The sequence below is a fragment of the Microcaecilia unicolor genome, chromosome 2, assembly GCF_901765095.1.
Source record: "Microcaecilia unicolor chromosome 2, aMicUni1.1, whole genome shotgun sequence".
NCBI lineage: Eukaryota > Metazoa > Chordata > Amphibia > Gymnophiona > Siphonopidae > Microcaecilia > Microcaecilia unicolor.
The window spans coordinates 607,015,418-607,031,898 of record NC_044032.1 but is presented as its reverse complement, the minus strand read 5'-3'; the positions used below and the strand labels follow the sequence as shown (position 1 = coordinate 607,031,898).

The 16,481-nt window shown below is 42.4% G+C and overlaps 1 long non-coding RNA gene across 2 annotated transcripts in view; it reads left to right on the top strand.

Moving 5' to 3' along the window:
• The window catches only part of LOC115462682, a 74,554-nt gene extending 59,248 nt beyond the window's left edge, over positions 1-15,306 (top strand). Inside the window, exon 4 of one of the 2 annotated variants that reach the window (XR_003940918.1) lies at positions 15,238-15,306. This is a non-coding gene — a long non-coding RNA (uncharacterized LOC115462682). Of the gene's footprint in view, positions 1-4,391; positions 4,799-15,237 lie in introns of those variants that run through there. The other variant, XR_003940919.1, reaches the window with a different exon arrangement.
• The last annotated feature ends 1,175 nt before the right edge of the window (positions 15,307-16,481 follow it).

Sequence of the window (16,481 nt, the reverse complement as noted above, 5' to 3'; positions counted from 1 at the left end):
TGGCAGTGAGGCATGCTCGTGCAGTGGAGGGCCGCTATTAACGGTGGCTGAGGAAGAGAGGTGTTTCGCTCTGCGGCAGCTAGTGCTGAGGTGGGAAGGACCGGAGAGGCGAACAATTCATTAAAGGAAACCAGGAGCAAAAGAGGAATATTTTATTTTACTTTACTCATTTTATTATATAAGATGATCTAGTGACACTGCCTCTGCTGGAATTTTATTATATAAGATGATCTAGTGACACTGACTCTGCTGGAAATAGAAGAGAAATATTTTATTCTATTTCATTTATAAGATAACCCAATGACAATGCCCATAATTTTGGAACTCTGCCTCCCAGGCTACAAAATTACTCACTGGACAAGGAAAGAAAAAAGAGCAGGAGGCTTAGCATTAATCTATAGATCCCACTTCACTGTAACAACAACTGCCAAATCCATAACACCAAAACTCGAAATTGCCTCAGTCAGAATTAACCATAATACCCTACTTGACAACCTAAACGTTCCACCAGGCAATTGGCTAGAATGCCAATCGCACTTCATGGATTTCATATCGAATACATGTGTATCAAACTCCAACCTAATCATTATTGGGGACATAAACATACAACTAGAAGACCCCAAGGCAACCAATACACACGAATGCAAGGACTTCCTCCAACTATGGGACCTCAGATGGCCTAATATGCAAGCTACTCATATCAAAGGACACACAATTGACCATCACCCACAAACTATCCCCAGACCTAAACCTTATACTAACAGATACAAGATGGACAGACGTACCATGGTCAGATCACCATAAACTAAACCTAACTCTACAGTGGCGAAAAAGAGGCACGTACCTCAAGCAAGAACGCACAACCTACACCACGAGAGGCCAAATTGACCCTGCAACATTCTGGCAACAGATCTACACTAACGAATGGAAAGCACAAACAGACTCCACACACTATCTTCTAAATTGGGACGACAGATGCAGGAACACACTAGACAAAATTGCACCACTACAAACAAGAACCACACGAAGACAAATCTCAATACCTTGGTTCAACGAAGAACTGAAAATACTAAAAACACAAGTTAGAAGACTTGAACGAACATGGAGAAAAGTGAAAGATGAAAATACACTGAACGCATGGAAACAAATGCAAAGAAAATACAAATATACAATAAGACAAACCAAAAGAACATACTACAAAACCAAAATAGGACCAGACTATAAAGACACTTACCAATTCGTGGATAAACTACTAGACACTTAACCGGTTACCTTCACCAGCACAGACACCCCATCAGCAGACAACCTTGCCAAATACTTTAATGAGAAAATTATAAAACTACAATCCACGCTACCACTCAGTGCCACTGATCACGAAAAATTCATTGACTGCCTGGACCCAACTTCCGATGAATACCCAGCAGATCGAATCTGGACAAACTTCGATCTTCTAACCGATGAAACCATCACTCACTCAAGCAATCAACAAATTCGCCAAATCCCACTGTAAACTGGACATATGTCCTATAAACCTAATAAAACTCTCCCCCCAACGCTTCATAACGGACCTCACGTCACATCTGAATTACATGCTACAACATGGTCTTTCCCCCAAGGACAAAGGAAATATACTACTTACCCCTATACCCAAGGATTTAAAGAAAAAATTAAATGACACAACCAGCTACCGCCCAGTAGCATCCATCCCTCTGGTAGTCAAACTAATGGAAAGCATGGTAACCAAACAACTTACTGACTACTTAAACAAATTCACAATACTACACGAATCACAGTCAGGATTTCGATCCAACCACAGCACAGAAACAGTGCTAGTCACTCTCCTAGCCAAATTCAAACAAATAATCGCAACTGGCAACAACGTACTTCTTCTACAATTTGACATATCCAGCGCGTTTGACATGGTCAGCCACCAAATACTATCGAACATTCTAGAGTACTTTGGGATTGGAGGAAATGTACTCAGATGGTTTAATGGCTTCCTAACCGCAAGAACATGTCAAGTGATATCAAATTCAAAAATGTCATCACCATGGAAACCAGAATGTGGAGTACCACAAGGATCATCGCTCTCACCAACCCTTTTTAACTTAATGATGACACCATTAGCTAAGTCGTTAGCCAGCCAAGGACTTAACCCGTACATATATGCAGACGATGTTACGATCTACATCTCATTCAAACACGACCTAACCGAAATCACAAATGAAATCAAACACAGTCTCCAAATAATGAATTCATGGACGGATGCATTTCAACTAAAGGTAAACGCAGAAAAGACACAATGTCTCCTTTCCTCTCAATATAACACGAACAAACCCACCACCATAAACACCCCAGACTACACCCTTCCTATATCAGACAGTCTGAAAATCCTTGGAGTTACAATTGACCGAAATCTCACACTTGAAAGCCATGCAAAAAATACAGCGAAGAAAATGTTCCACTCAATGTGGAAACTAAAAAGAATCAAACCTTTCTTCCCAAGAGATATATTCCGCAGCTTGGTACAATCAATGGTATTAAGCCACCTAGATTACTGTAATGCCATTTATGCAGGATGCAAAGAACAAATCATTAAGAAACTTCAAACTGCCCAAAACACAGCAGCCAGACTCATATTTGGAAAAGCAAAATACGAAAATGCCAAACCCCTAAGAGAAAAACTACACTGGCTCCCACTAAAAGAATGAATTGCATTCAAAATTTGCACCCTGGTCCACAAAATCATGCACGATGAAGCCCCGAACTATATGTTATACCTCATAGACCTGCCAACCAGGAACGCAAAAAGATCAGCACGTACATTCCTGAACCTCCACTACCCCAGCTGTAAAGGACTTAAATATAAATCCACATATGCATCCAGCTTCTCCTACATATGCACGCAACTATGGAACGCACTACCGAAAGCCATAAAAACAATGCACGATCTAACAATCTTCCGAAAATTACTGAAAACTGACCTATTTAAGACGGCATACCACAACGTTCCATCCTAATTACTAGATAACAAGACTTTACAAGAACTAGACAAAAACAAACCCTACACTTGACTGATAACCATGTTGATACCAACGAAAATTGCGCAATACGCACTACCTCTTTACTTCTCATGTCGGAAGCAAACTTTTTATAGTTGATTATCTAACCTATGTTATAACCTATTCTATCACCCAGGAACCTCTATGTAAGACCATATTGTATTATACTAACATGTATGTACTTTAATGCAACACATTTGTAATTCTCTACCCGATAATGGCGATCACCATTAAGGCATCATGTAAGCCACATTGAGCCTGCAAATTGGTGGGAAAATGTGGGATACAAATGCTACAAATAATAATAATAATGATCCACACATACGGAATCGTGGTATCATGGAGAGGCTGACCAAGCAGGTCACCTAAAGGGGAGTTCAAAAAGGAAAGGAAAGAGAAAAGAAGGCGAGAAAAGGAGAGGAGGGAAAAAAGAGGAAAAAATCAGCATGTGGTGGCTTTTAATACTCTGCCTAGCCCTCTTGAGCTACATGATGGACAACCTGCCTGAAGGCCCCAGCTTTAGTCAAATACCCATCGTATGCAATATATGTAGAAAACCTAGAGCCCACGAACAGCTGATACTCACTGGCAGACACCTGCTCGACTGCACCAACACCTGCTCGCAGAGTGCAACTATTACGTCAGGTTACAGGTGACCCACCAAGCTCAACTCTTGGCAAGACGTACTGAATCCCCCCCCCCCCCCCCCCCAGTGGCTTAAAACTTCCTCTTTTCTGAACCTGACCAAACAGTCCTCTTGCTTAGAACACATGACCCCCTTAACCCCTGTCCCAACAATTTATGTCAATGTGAGATCCGTGGGGAACAAGACATTATTATTAACTCTGCAACACAATGAAACCAAAGCACGTAATGACATAACATAACTCTTCCGTTCTACGATTCCCTATGTGTCTGTTCCACATGAACCTTATTCTACCACAACATCACTTTGTATCTGTTCATACCGAAGTCGACGAATGCCTCTCCAGTACTATATAAACCACATTGAACCTGCAAATAGGTGGGAAAATGTGAAATTGATTAAGAGAGAACAGAGGCTGATCTTTAATTGGCAAATGGTGGAACCTTTTGGTTTAAATAAAGAGGTGGATTGGCCATTATTGATGACACTATAAAGAGTGAGGTGAAGGTGTTTAGGATTATTCTGTTTGTGAGAGTCGATGCAGGTAGTACGGAGAACTGTCTTGGTGTACTAGACAATGATATGAAGCTGTTACAGGTATTGAAATGTATATTTGGTTTAAGGATATTGTAAAATGATTGTATGGGATGATGTGTGGGATAATTGTTAATGTTTGTTAGTAGGTTTCCTGAAGAAGGATATTGAAACACGGCCAGTGTTGAGACCGGATGGAGTTTACGCTCTTGAAGAGAGATTGATATATAAAGAAAGTGGAGTGGAGCAGTTAAGTTTCCATGTGTGTTGCTGGTTAAGCTTTTCACCTTTTGGACTGGTCAACAATTTTATTATCTGGAATGGACAAGTTCTTCATTTTTTGGACTGGTCAATACTTTTTTCATCTGGAGTATATTGAATGATTTACAACGATACGATTGATCATTGTATTAATCGTGGGATTAATATAAAGAAGATTTATTGAAGATTCATTAAAGGAATGTAAAGGTGGACTGATTACAACACGGATAAGTGATTTTTTCATGGACTTGACTGTTCAGAGTTTGAATAATTGTATTTTGTGGTATGTGAGAAATGTGTGTGAATGTGAGTGTTGTTTTATGTACATGAAGATTATTTTGTAAAAAAAAATTTTTGTAATAAAATTTTTTTGTAATAAATTTTGAAGTAGTCGTTTGAGATTATGGTCATGCTGTTTTGACTTACTAGAATATAATTTAACCCTTGTATTGGAATTGAGATTATCATTAGCACACGATAATTTTTAGCACGCACTAAAACGTTAGCGTGCCTACAGCGTGGCTTAGTAAACAGGGCCCCTAGTTCCTAAATGCTATAGAGCTCAACTAAAAAGATGGTGCACCCATGGGAAGATCAGGGGCATGTCTTGAAGTTGTGCCCACAAGTCACAGAATATTTTATTTATTTCATTTATATCCCACATTTTTCTAATACAAATCGGGTTCAATGTATCTTAAGATAATAAACTAACAAAACAAAGTACTCAGTGAATACATCAGTGTAAAAGCTTGTAGGGTTGAATTAAGCAATAACTAAATAAAATGTGATAATTCAATTTGAAAGAATAACATTATGAAGTGAAAAAGAATGTCAATGGACACTTTGTGTTAGGATACTTCCTTATAGAAGGGTCCAACTGCCAAAAAAAAAAAGAATTGAAAATAAAGGTTTTTAAAGATTTCCGGAATTTCAAATAATTATACTATCACGTGCATGGCTGTCAACTTTAGGTGTGAGCGTTTACACCAACCTTTGATATGATGTAAGTGCTCGCGTCTAAAGTTAGGCATGCACATGCTGACTTAAGCTGTATTTTATAATGACAATTTTGCGTGCAATTGCTGTTATAGAATTGGCGCTTAGTACCCATAATTTTTGCACCTAAAGTTTGGCACACTTTTTTGAATCTACCGCTATCTGTATAGCTAAACAGTTAAATTTAAGACAGCGAAAAGGCTGTCCTAAGTTAAATCACTTAGCTGTATGGATAGCAGCTAGATATTGCTCCTGCAAGTATAGTGTTTGCATATGTAGTCAGTGCCACTGACTATGTATAGTGGTAGTGAATATCCATGAATGATTTTAAGCACCACGACCAGTGTTTAAAATGCTGACTCTGATTTACATTTTAGCCTACTATTTTTTAAAAATATATTTGTATAGTTTACAATAAATTAATTTCTTAACTTTTCTTGTATTTAATACTCCCGTCCACAGTGATCTAGTTGCCAATTGTTCCCTTTACCCTTTTATGTTTGGTTTGTGTACAGTAGTGAAAAGGTATTATCTTTTGTGCTTTTTGGAATTACTAAGAACTTCTTTTACAAAGCTGTGCTAGCAATTCCTGTGCAGCAAATGAGAGGAAGCCCATAGGAATTGAATGGGCTTCCTTTCATTGGCCACAACGAGAATCAGTAGCGCAGCTTTGTAAAAGAGGCCCTTAGTGATTATTATGCCTCTTATTTTCTGGAGTGATCAGTGTGGCCTTGCAATTGTTTTATGATTTTAATTTAATTTTGTTAATTGTTTTAATTTATATATTTATTATAATAGGATGCTGTATTTGTGTGCTAATTGCATCTGCTTTGTACACTCCAGAGAGTGAATGCAAACTATACATTCTTAAATGTTATGTAGATCAGTGAAACAAATTCCTACTTAATGCATTTTGAATTATATTTTTTAGACAGCAGAATGAAAAATGTGCAAGGGCAAGAAGGCTTCTACAAGGCATTATAAATAGCCAGCAACATCTAGCTTCTATGACCCCTGTGTCGCCTGCCAGAGATCAGCTATGTGAATGCCAGTATTTCTGCTAGGACTTCCAGTTAATTACAAGACTTCCAGATTTCCAGATTCAATTGCCAGTCAATTCTGCCATCAAACCAATCAGACAGCCAGCCATGCTGGTGACTCTCTTACTCCTTGGACTTCTAACCTTCCATATTATACAATACAATACAATTTCTATTCCACTATAAACCATAAATGGATCAATGTGGATTACAATATAAAATTAGAGCTACGCAAACATTAGGAAGGAATACATCAGCATCATACATAATCTATCACAGCTGACTTAATCCGTCAAATGGTTTCAGTAAGTTAATTATTTTAGAAAAATAGCAAATAAGTAGGTCTATAATAACTTTCAAAATCTCAGATAAGAGACAGTCATTCTCCGAGGACAAGCAGGCTGCTTGTTCTCACTGATGGGTGATGTCCGACGGCAGCCCCAGGATCGGAGATCTTCCTAGCAACAAAGTTTGCTAGCCCTCGCGTGAACACGCGACCGTCTTCCTGCCCGTAGCACGAGCGTGCTTCTCAGTCTCTTTTTTTTCCCGCGGCTCAGGACGGCTGTTTTACTGCTGTTCTGCGCCCCAGAGAGAGAGCCCTTGCAGCGTTTTCGCCGCTTTTCAGATTTTTTCTGAGCGACTTCGCTCACGTTTTTCGTTTTCTTAAAAAACAAAGAAGTTTTCTTTTCCTATATTTTTTAGTGTTTTTCCCGTAAGTTTCCTTTCGTTGTCGTGAGTGGCCATTTTGGCCACCCGTACGGGTTTTTCCCGGTTTTGGTGTCTTTTTCGGCATCATCACGAGTTTTGACTTCGCTGGCATGATTTTTCCGCTCATGTCCTCGAATCCTGCCAGCGGCTTCAAGAAGTGCACGCGGTGCAACCGGACGATCTCGCTCACTGATCCTCACGTTTTGTGTCTTCAGTGTCTGGGGGTTGGTCATCATCCCAATGCCTGCACTTTGTGTCTTCAGCTTAAAAAGAGGACCCAGGCGGCGAGATTGGCTCAGTGGAACCTTCTGTTCGGAGCCCCGTCTGGGACGTCGACGGCGAAACGGTACCGAGGTCATCGACGGTATCGAGGTTGGCATCGGAGAGTGCATCGATGTCGGGAGCGCAGGTGATGGCTGTCCAGAGACCCTCCCACGCTGGTAGCAGTGAGCCATCGAGTGGGTCTCCACCTGCCTTGAGGACTCCTGCGATACAGGCCCCCTGGGACTGACCTCTTTCAGACCCGGGCCCGAGGAGACGTGTGGATTCCACGTCATCCTCATCAGTACCGGGAGATACCGGTGACGTGCTCTGAGCAAAGGCAAAGAAGCACCGTCATTGGTCGCCTTCTCGTCACGGTACCGAGAGCTCCGGGGCGCCGAAGGATTCGGCACCCGTGAAGCGTCAACGCCGGGAAGACCGCTCACCCTCCATACAGGAGGTGTCAATGCGTTCTTCTCCGGACAGCCTGGTGCCGCCTCCCTGCCCCAGGCAGATTCTGACTTCATCGCTTGTACCTGCCCCATGGCCTTGCTCAACAGACACTTTAGACGAGCGCCTCAGAGCCATTTTTCCAGGGATTCTGGAAGGGCTGCTGCGACCATCTGTTCCGGTACTGTCGGTGCATGCGCTGTCGGTACCGTTGAGAGATGCGGCGGTTGGCTCCCCGCCCGTGATGAGGACATCAGCCTCCGCTGCCACCCAAGTTGACTCCCCGTCGACGTCGCTGGAGGGAGCTTCGTCGCCGGCGGCGAGGGAGTCTTCTTCTCGTCACCGCCGGCGAGGGAGTCTTCTTCTCGTCACCGCCATAGAGGACCTAGTTCCTCGGCGTCGAGACGGGCTCGGCTTCGGACTGAAGTCAGAGAACTTGTGTCCGATACCGAGGATGAGGCCTCGTGGGAGGCAGAGGAAGACCCAAGATATTTCTCTGATGAGTAGTCCTGTGGTCTTCCTTCTGATCCTACCCCTTCGCTAGAGAGAAAGCTTTCTCCTCCCAAGAGTCTGTCTTTCTCTTCCTTTGTACAGGAAATGTCTACGGCCATTCCCTTCCCAGTGGTTACTCAGGATGAGCCCAGGGCTACATGAATGAATTGATCGACCTCCCTGCTAGAAACAGATCTATTTCTTCACGAACTTATCTTAACCTACACCTTCCCAATTGTAGAGGAATTAAATACAAGACCTACTACGCATCCAGTTTCTCCTTTTTGGGCAGCCAGCTTTGGAACGCTATACCCAGACCAATCCGATTAATAAACGACTTCTTGCCCTTTAGAAAAATGCTAAAAGCTCATCTCTTTAAGCAAGCCTACCCAAATGCGCCAACTTCCACCCCCAATTCTGTTCTGACTTAAATACCAACCTCCCATCCTTCTCTTTCCATCTCTCCTTAATTTTATCCCTCCTTACCCTTTCTCCCAAATTACACTATCCTATCCTGCCTGCCCTCTTTTATCCTAGTCATATATTATCTAGCTCAACTTATCATACACTACTAAGCCCAACTTTACATTGTTTTACTACTGTTTCATTAAAATTCTATTAACTTTGTATTTCAAATTGCTATGTAAGCCGCATTGAGCCTGCATTGTGTGGGAAAGCGCGGGGTACAAATGTAATAATAATAATAGTAATGTTCAAGGTCCTGGACTATCCTTCGCCACCTAAGGAGTCGTCCACTACTCCCCTGCATAATGTCCTTTAACAGACATTGCTGGCGAACTGGACGAAACCATTGTCTAATCCCACTATCCCCAAGAAGATTGAGTCCCAGATTCAGATCCACGGAGACCCAGAGTTGATGAAGACCCAGTTGCCTCATGACTCTGGTGTTGTGGACTCCGCTCTCAAGAGTGCCAAGAGTTCTCGGGATTACGCCTCGGTGCCCTTGGGGCGGGAGTCTAGAACTCTGGACTCTTTTGGGAGGAAGGCCTACCATTCTGCTATTCTCGTGTCCAAGATTCAGTCGTACCAGCTCTACACGAGCATCCACTTGCGGAACAATGTGCGCCAGATGATGGACTTGGTCGATAAGCTCCCGTCGGAGCAGGCCAAGCCTTTTCAGGAGGTGGTCAGGCAGCTGAAGGCGTGTCGCAAATTCCTGTCCAGGGGTGTTTACGACACTTTTGATGTTGCGTCCAGGGCCGCTGCTCAGGATATAGTGATGCGCAGACTCTCATGGCTGCGTGCCTCTGACCTGGAAAATAGAGTCCAGCAGCGGATTGCGGATGCTCCTTGCCGGGGGGGGGGGGGGGGGGGGGGATAGCATTTTTGGCGAGAAGGTCGAACAGGTGGTAGAGCAGCTCCACCAGCGGGACACCGCCTTCAACAAACTCTCCCACCGGACGCCTTCAGCATCTACCTCTTCAGGTAGACGTTTTTATGGGGGAAGGAGGAATGCTCCCTATGCTTATAATAAGCGTAGGTACAATCCACCTGCCCGCCAGCCTGCTCAGGCTAAGCCCCAGCGCGCTCGTTCACGTCAACAGCGTGCGCCTCAACAGGCCCCTGCAGCTCCCCAGCAAAAGCAAGGGACGGGCTTTTGACTGGCTCCAAGCGAGCATAGCCGATATAAAAGTGTCCGCGCCGGACGATCTACCGGTAGGAGGGAGGTTAAAGTTTTTTCACCAACGGTGGCCTCTGGTAACCTCTGACCGGTGGGTTCTTCAAATAGTTTGCCCTCCGGGAGCTCAGTCCTTCAGCTTCCAGCACAAGCAGGTACTTGCAGAGGAACTCTCCGCCCTTCTCAGCGCCAATGCGGTTGATCCCGTTCCACCAGGGCAGGAAGGGCTGGGATTCTATTCCAGGTACTTTCTTGTGGAAAAGAAAACAGGGGGGATGCGTCCCATCCTAGACCTAAGGGCCCTGAACAAATACCTGGTCCTAGAAAAGTTCAGGATGCTTTCCCTGGGCACCCTTCTTCCCATGAATCAGAAAAACGATTGGCTATGCTGTCTGGACTTTTTATTTATTTATTTTTTGTTACATTTGTACCCCGCGCTTTCCCACTCATGACAGGCTCAATGCGGCAGGCAATGGAGGGTTAAGTGACTTGCCCAGAGTCACAAGGAGCTGCCTGTGCCAGGAATCGAACTCAGTTCCTCAGTTCCCCAGGACCAAAGTCCACCACCCTAACCACTAGGCCACTCCTCCACATCCCGATACTACCAGCTCACAGGCAGTATCTTCGATTCCGTCTGGGAACACGGCATTTTCAGTATTGTGTGCTACCCTATGGTCTCGCCTCTGCGCCCAGGGTGTTCACAAAATGCCTGGCAGTCGTGGCGGCGTCGCTACGCAGACTGGGAGTGCATGTGTTCCCTTATCTCGATGATTGGCTGGTGAAGAACACCTCGGAGGCAGGAGCTCTACAGTCCATGCAAATGACTTTTCGACTCCTGGAGCTACTAGGGTTTGTGAATTCATAGGAGCTCTGCTGGACTCCCAGACAGCTCGTGCCTACCTCCCCGAGGCAAGGGCAGACAATCTTCTGTCTCTTGTTTCCTGGGTACGAGCGTCTCAGCAGATCACAGCTTGGCAGATGTTGAGATTACTGGGCCACATGCCCTTCACAGTTCATGTGACTCCCATGGCCCGTCTTCACATGAGATCAGCTCAATGGACCCTAGCTTCCCAGTGGTTTCAAGCTGCGGGGGATCCAACTGTCCACAGTTTTTCTCAAATCCCTGCATTGGTGGACAATTCGATCCAATTTGACCTTGGGACGTCCATTTCAAATTCCTCATCCGCAAAAAGTGCTGACTACGGATGCCTCTCTCCTGGGGTGGGGAGCCCATGTCGATGAACTTCTCCAGCTATTTTACTACTTCTTTTGGAGCAGCTTCATTCTTTTCTGCAAAAGATGTTCAACAAATTTATCAAAGGCTACTGTAAGGATCTGTCATCTATTTGAGATTAACAACCCATTGAAACACCATCTTAGCCTGCAGCTGTTACTTCTGTGTAGACTCTAGTTCATCTTGTGATTCAGCAGTCTCATACTTCAGTCTCCAGGCCTAAGGGAGGCCATTTGCAATCCCTCCTTCCTGTGTTCTGAGCTCTCGGAGAGTGCCCCAGATCTTCTTCCTCTGGAATCCTCCTTAGAAGCAGAAGAGGACTCTGTAGGCATTCCCACTGATTCATTTCACACAGGAGAAGGATATGATTGACCTTTATGATGATATCTCTTACCTGAGATTTGTTATTTGCATGGCCAAAAAGATTCCCTTCCCACTGCATCAGGAAGCAGAACTGTGTTCAGATGTCTTTTGGCCCACAAACCCACTATAGTGATATGGATCCTTGGCTTCCTGCAAGAGCAACAATTTCATATTTGGCAATCATTGCTTACCATTCAACCTATCTCTAAAAAAGAGGGATGCAAAAGATAAGCTCAACCTATACCTAAGTTTAGTAAAATTCAGTTTTCTCATACTTTAGTAGTAGATGTCATCCTTAGAGAAAGTGAGAAAATGTATAGAATTTTCTACAATGCTGCCTGGTAAAGACCATAGACTTTTGAATCGTTTGGGTAAAGATGGAAGCACATGAACTCTGAGTAGTCCAGGATATGCCTACCATCTTGCAAAAGCTCCAAGGCTTTTTGCCAAGTTTGTTTCTGTAGATACAATGTGATCTAGCAGCTATTCTAGCAGAATGAGTGTGGAACCCATCTTGAGTTGAATGTCATAGGCATATATCTCCTAGAATATCAGCTGCTGCCATTATTGCCAGACCCTTTGCATGGTTATGTCCATCCAGTATACATGCATTTTTTTTCATACAAGGCTAGCAGATGCTGCCTGTACTAGAAACTCCCTATTTAGAGATAAAGCAAAGGAGACCGTGGCTACTATCAAGGACTTGATATACTGCTTTCTGTGGTTACATTCAAAGCAGTTTATATATTATATACAGGTACTTATTTGGTACCTGGGGCAATGGAGAATTAATTAACTTGCCCAGAATCACAAGAAGTGGCAGTGGGAATCAAACCCAGTTCACCAGGATCAGTGCTAACCACTAGGCTGCTATTTAGATCTCATAAATATGATAACACTGTCTCTTCTTTTGACAAGTCTCAGGCTTGAATTACATTTAAATCAGCATGTCTTATTTATAAGAGTTTCAGGGGTTCCTCACCAGAACACCTGGTTAATCATTTACCTTTATTTATTTATTTTATTTGTATCCCGCCTTTGCTCCTATGCTGAAAAGAGACCCTTGATTTAATGATTTGTTAATGTTGCACTTTCTGTCAATTGCTAACTTTCAATATAAGAAGATCATTAGTAATTCATTCCCCTTTCAGGCTGCTAACATTTGGAATAATTTATCAAGGGAACTCAAGATGCGTGATTCTTATCTTGCTTAGTTGTTTCTTGAAAACATTTTTGTATGATAAATGTTTGAGTGAATGGTTTATGTTTTTAGCTTTTGTGTTTTCCCAGTAATTTGCTGGTCCTTTTCCCCTCTTTGTTACGTACTTTGAACTTTCACTGGATTTGGTGGGATATAAATTTGTCAGATTATATTAGATTCTTCAGCATTGCTTTAGGTCATATGGACAGTCAAGTTGCCATGTTTTATGTCACCAGACAGGGAGAGCAGGATTCATCCATGTTTGCTAGAAAACAGCAAGGATTTGAGGCTTTCTGATTGCCAGTCGCATAGAAATTCAAGCTGTTACATCCTTAATATTCTGAGTCAGTAGAGTTCTTCAGCCTTAAAACATAGTCTTTGGACTTTCAAACCATGCAAAACATCTTTCAGATCTGGGGAACCACACAAATAGACAGTTAAACCAGTGGTGAGAATGCTAACCCCCCCTCCCCGTTCTGTATATCCATCTATGTATCGGCAAGCAAGGGATGCTGTGTTCATAAACTGGTCCTGGCTTCTCCTTTACACTTATCTCCCATTCCTTTTCATTTCAAAAACCCTGGACAAGTTTCCGCAAAGGCCTAGCACAGTGTTGTCCATAGCATCATACTGGCCTCGTCAGAATTGTTTTTCTCTTCTAAAAAACCCACTTCCTCCAACGAGGACTGTCATCACCTAAATCTCAGATTGCAAGCTTTGACAGTATTGTAATTGGGCAATGTTTAGTTTCCACTCTAGGATTCCCAACTCCTACACAAAATGTATTGGTTGCTGCAAGGAAACCATCCACTAGGTGTGCCTACAGCTTTAAATTAGATGAGGTCTTTTCATCTTGTGTTTCACAAATGGCCGTAATCCCATTTGGAGTGCTCCCACCCTGTTCCCTTGCACTCTTCCTTGACTGAACCTGCGAGTGTTCTTCATCCAAGCAACCTCTCGGCCAGTCATGCCTCCATCAGTAGGCTTCTGGCTTTCAAATATCTTATTTTTCAGTTAAGAGCTTTTTCATGTCAAACCACAATCAGAGGACCTCAGCATTGTTGGAGGCCAATGGAGTTATGATTCTGTAAAGCAGTCATCTAGATAGTACTTTTTCTTGTAGTGGTTGCCTTGACTAGAAGAATAAGGGAACTTCCTAGTTATGAGTCCTATTCAGTTTCATTGTAACAAAGTAGTTATTTGTACTCATTTTATTGCCAAAGGTAGTTGCACGTTTTCATGTCAATGAAGAAATAATGCTCCCTGTATTGGACCCTAGAAATCTTATTAGAATTCATGAGAGAGGTCCTTTCAAACTCTAGGCTGCAAACGGTTTCTCACTTCTTGAAAAGAACTGAATCCATCTGAAAATCTATGCAGCAGTTTGTCTCCTTCAGCCCTGATAGAGCTGGTAACTAAACTAACTTTAGCAAATTGGCTAGTGTACTATATAAAATTTTGTTATGAACAAATTGAAACTCCATTAAAGTTAAACCTTATCAAAGCTAAGGCAGTTAACATGGTCTTCCTGAGGTCTGATTTGCTGAATATCATATGCAGAGCAGTGGCTTAGTTTTTGCTTTCTATTTTCACCTTGCAGCACTGCTGGGACCAGACCACAGGCACAAAGAATGCATTTGATCAAACAATGCCAACTAAGTTGTCTTTGTAACATTAGCAATATTTGCTCCTGGACTGTTGAACAAGATATTAAAATGGAGCAGCCCTGAGTTTGGGAGTTGCCCTTTTGTGTGCCTAACTCATCCCGTTGAAGGAAAACTCATAGTTTCTCACCTGTGTATTCCATAGACAGCAGGATTGATAAAACATATAGCCCCTTCTACTTCCCCAAGTGTTGCATTCCTTCTTGAGATGTGAAACTGATTAAGATACCAAGAAGACTGTGGGAAGGGCTGTGCAAGCTTAGAACTCTACACTTAGTTTCAAGCTCTGGGACGGTTGTTCTGTCTCAGCACTGTTGGATGATGTTACCCACTTGTGTGTCTGATCAATTGTGCTGTCTACGGAAAATACCTGTTTGTTTATGTATTTATTTGTTGCATTTATATCCCACATTTTCCCACCTTTTTGCAGACTCAATGTGGCTTACAGTATGCCATAGTGGCAATCACCATTTCTGGATTGAGAAATACAAAGTGATATTGCATTAAGTTCATAAATGGTAGAGTAAATTCTAGAGTAAATTAGATAATCAGTTCATTTCCGATGTTCAGATGAGAAACAGTACTTTAGCGTTTTAGCCACCAACATCTACCATAGGAGGGCAGTCTTACATTTTATACTGTAATATAATTCATTTTTTTTCCATTTTTTTTATTTTGTTGAATAGGTATTCCAGTGGATGTCGTTGTGAACATTTTTATTAACAGCTTTGGATCTATTCAAGAAACAACTATGGTAAGACATATAGATTCGGTTTTAGAAAACTGTTGAAAAAATACAGGATTTCTTTCGTGTTTACCAATTGAAAGAGCCTTGGCAAAGAGACAGCCATAGTACCTTAAGTGGTATAAATATCTTCAATACTTTACAAAGATTATAAAAGTAGCCAGTTTTCATACTTATGGTTAGAAATTTATTTAAAAAGTCTTTAGAGTATTGCATAGATTTTATAATAGTTACAAGAATGTATGATCTACTATAAATGAAATTTGTAAACTAATTTGTACCTATGCAGAATCCTAAACTTGGGCACCTGTTTGAAAGAGCTGTTTGGTGGTAAAATATGAAGTGTGGCTTCAGAATTCCACTGACTGACAAACGAAAGCACGTATTTTCAAAGGAAATGGACCTCTCAAATTGGCCAAAAAAGATCCATCTGCTGAAAATGTCCAAATCGTGATTTTCTAAAGACAGAATTTGGATGTTTTGCATTGCAGTTCGTCCAGCTTGCAAGGGGTGTGTGTTGGAGGCGTGTTTTGGGTGGGACTAGGGCGTACCCACAATTGGGAATTCTTTCAGTGATAGATGTCCAAGGCAAAAAAGAAGGATGTTTTTATCGACCTGTTTCAGTCATGTCCAGGGTACAGAAAGGTGCCCTGATTGAGCTACTAACCACTGGAGGGATGAAGGCACAACCCCTTCTTAATCTCCCAGTGGTTACTGACCCCCTACCACCCCCCTCCAACCTAAGAAGTGAAAGTGACAGTGGATACCAGGCTCTATGACAGCTTCAGGTATTATGGCCATTCCTAATAGAGCAGCAAGCAATTGTAAGGCTTAGCCTAGTGGTCAGTAAAGTGGACTTAGAACAGTAGGACCTAAGTGTAACTCTCACTTTAACTCTTTCATTTCTTTACAAATATGTGAGCCCTCTTGGAACATAGAAATACCAAATGTGCTTGAATTTATAAGACACCTGCAAGCACGATGGCTAATATAGTGGTGTATCGTTAGGTTTTTATGTTACTAGATGGCTCATGATAGCATATAATGGAATTATGGTGGGATTTGTACCTGGGTCCTGTTGTTTAAAGTCCACTGCACCGACCACTAGGTTGCCCCTTAGTCATTTTGTAGAAATGATGCCAAAGAGAAGTTTTTGTGCCTGCTTTTTTGGCATTTGTATTTTGG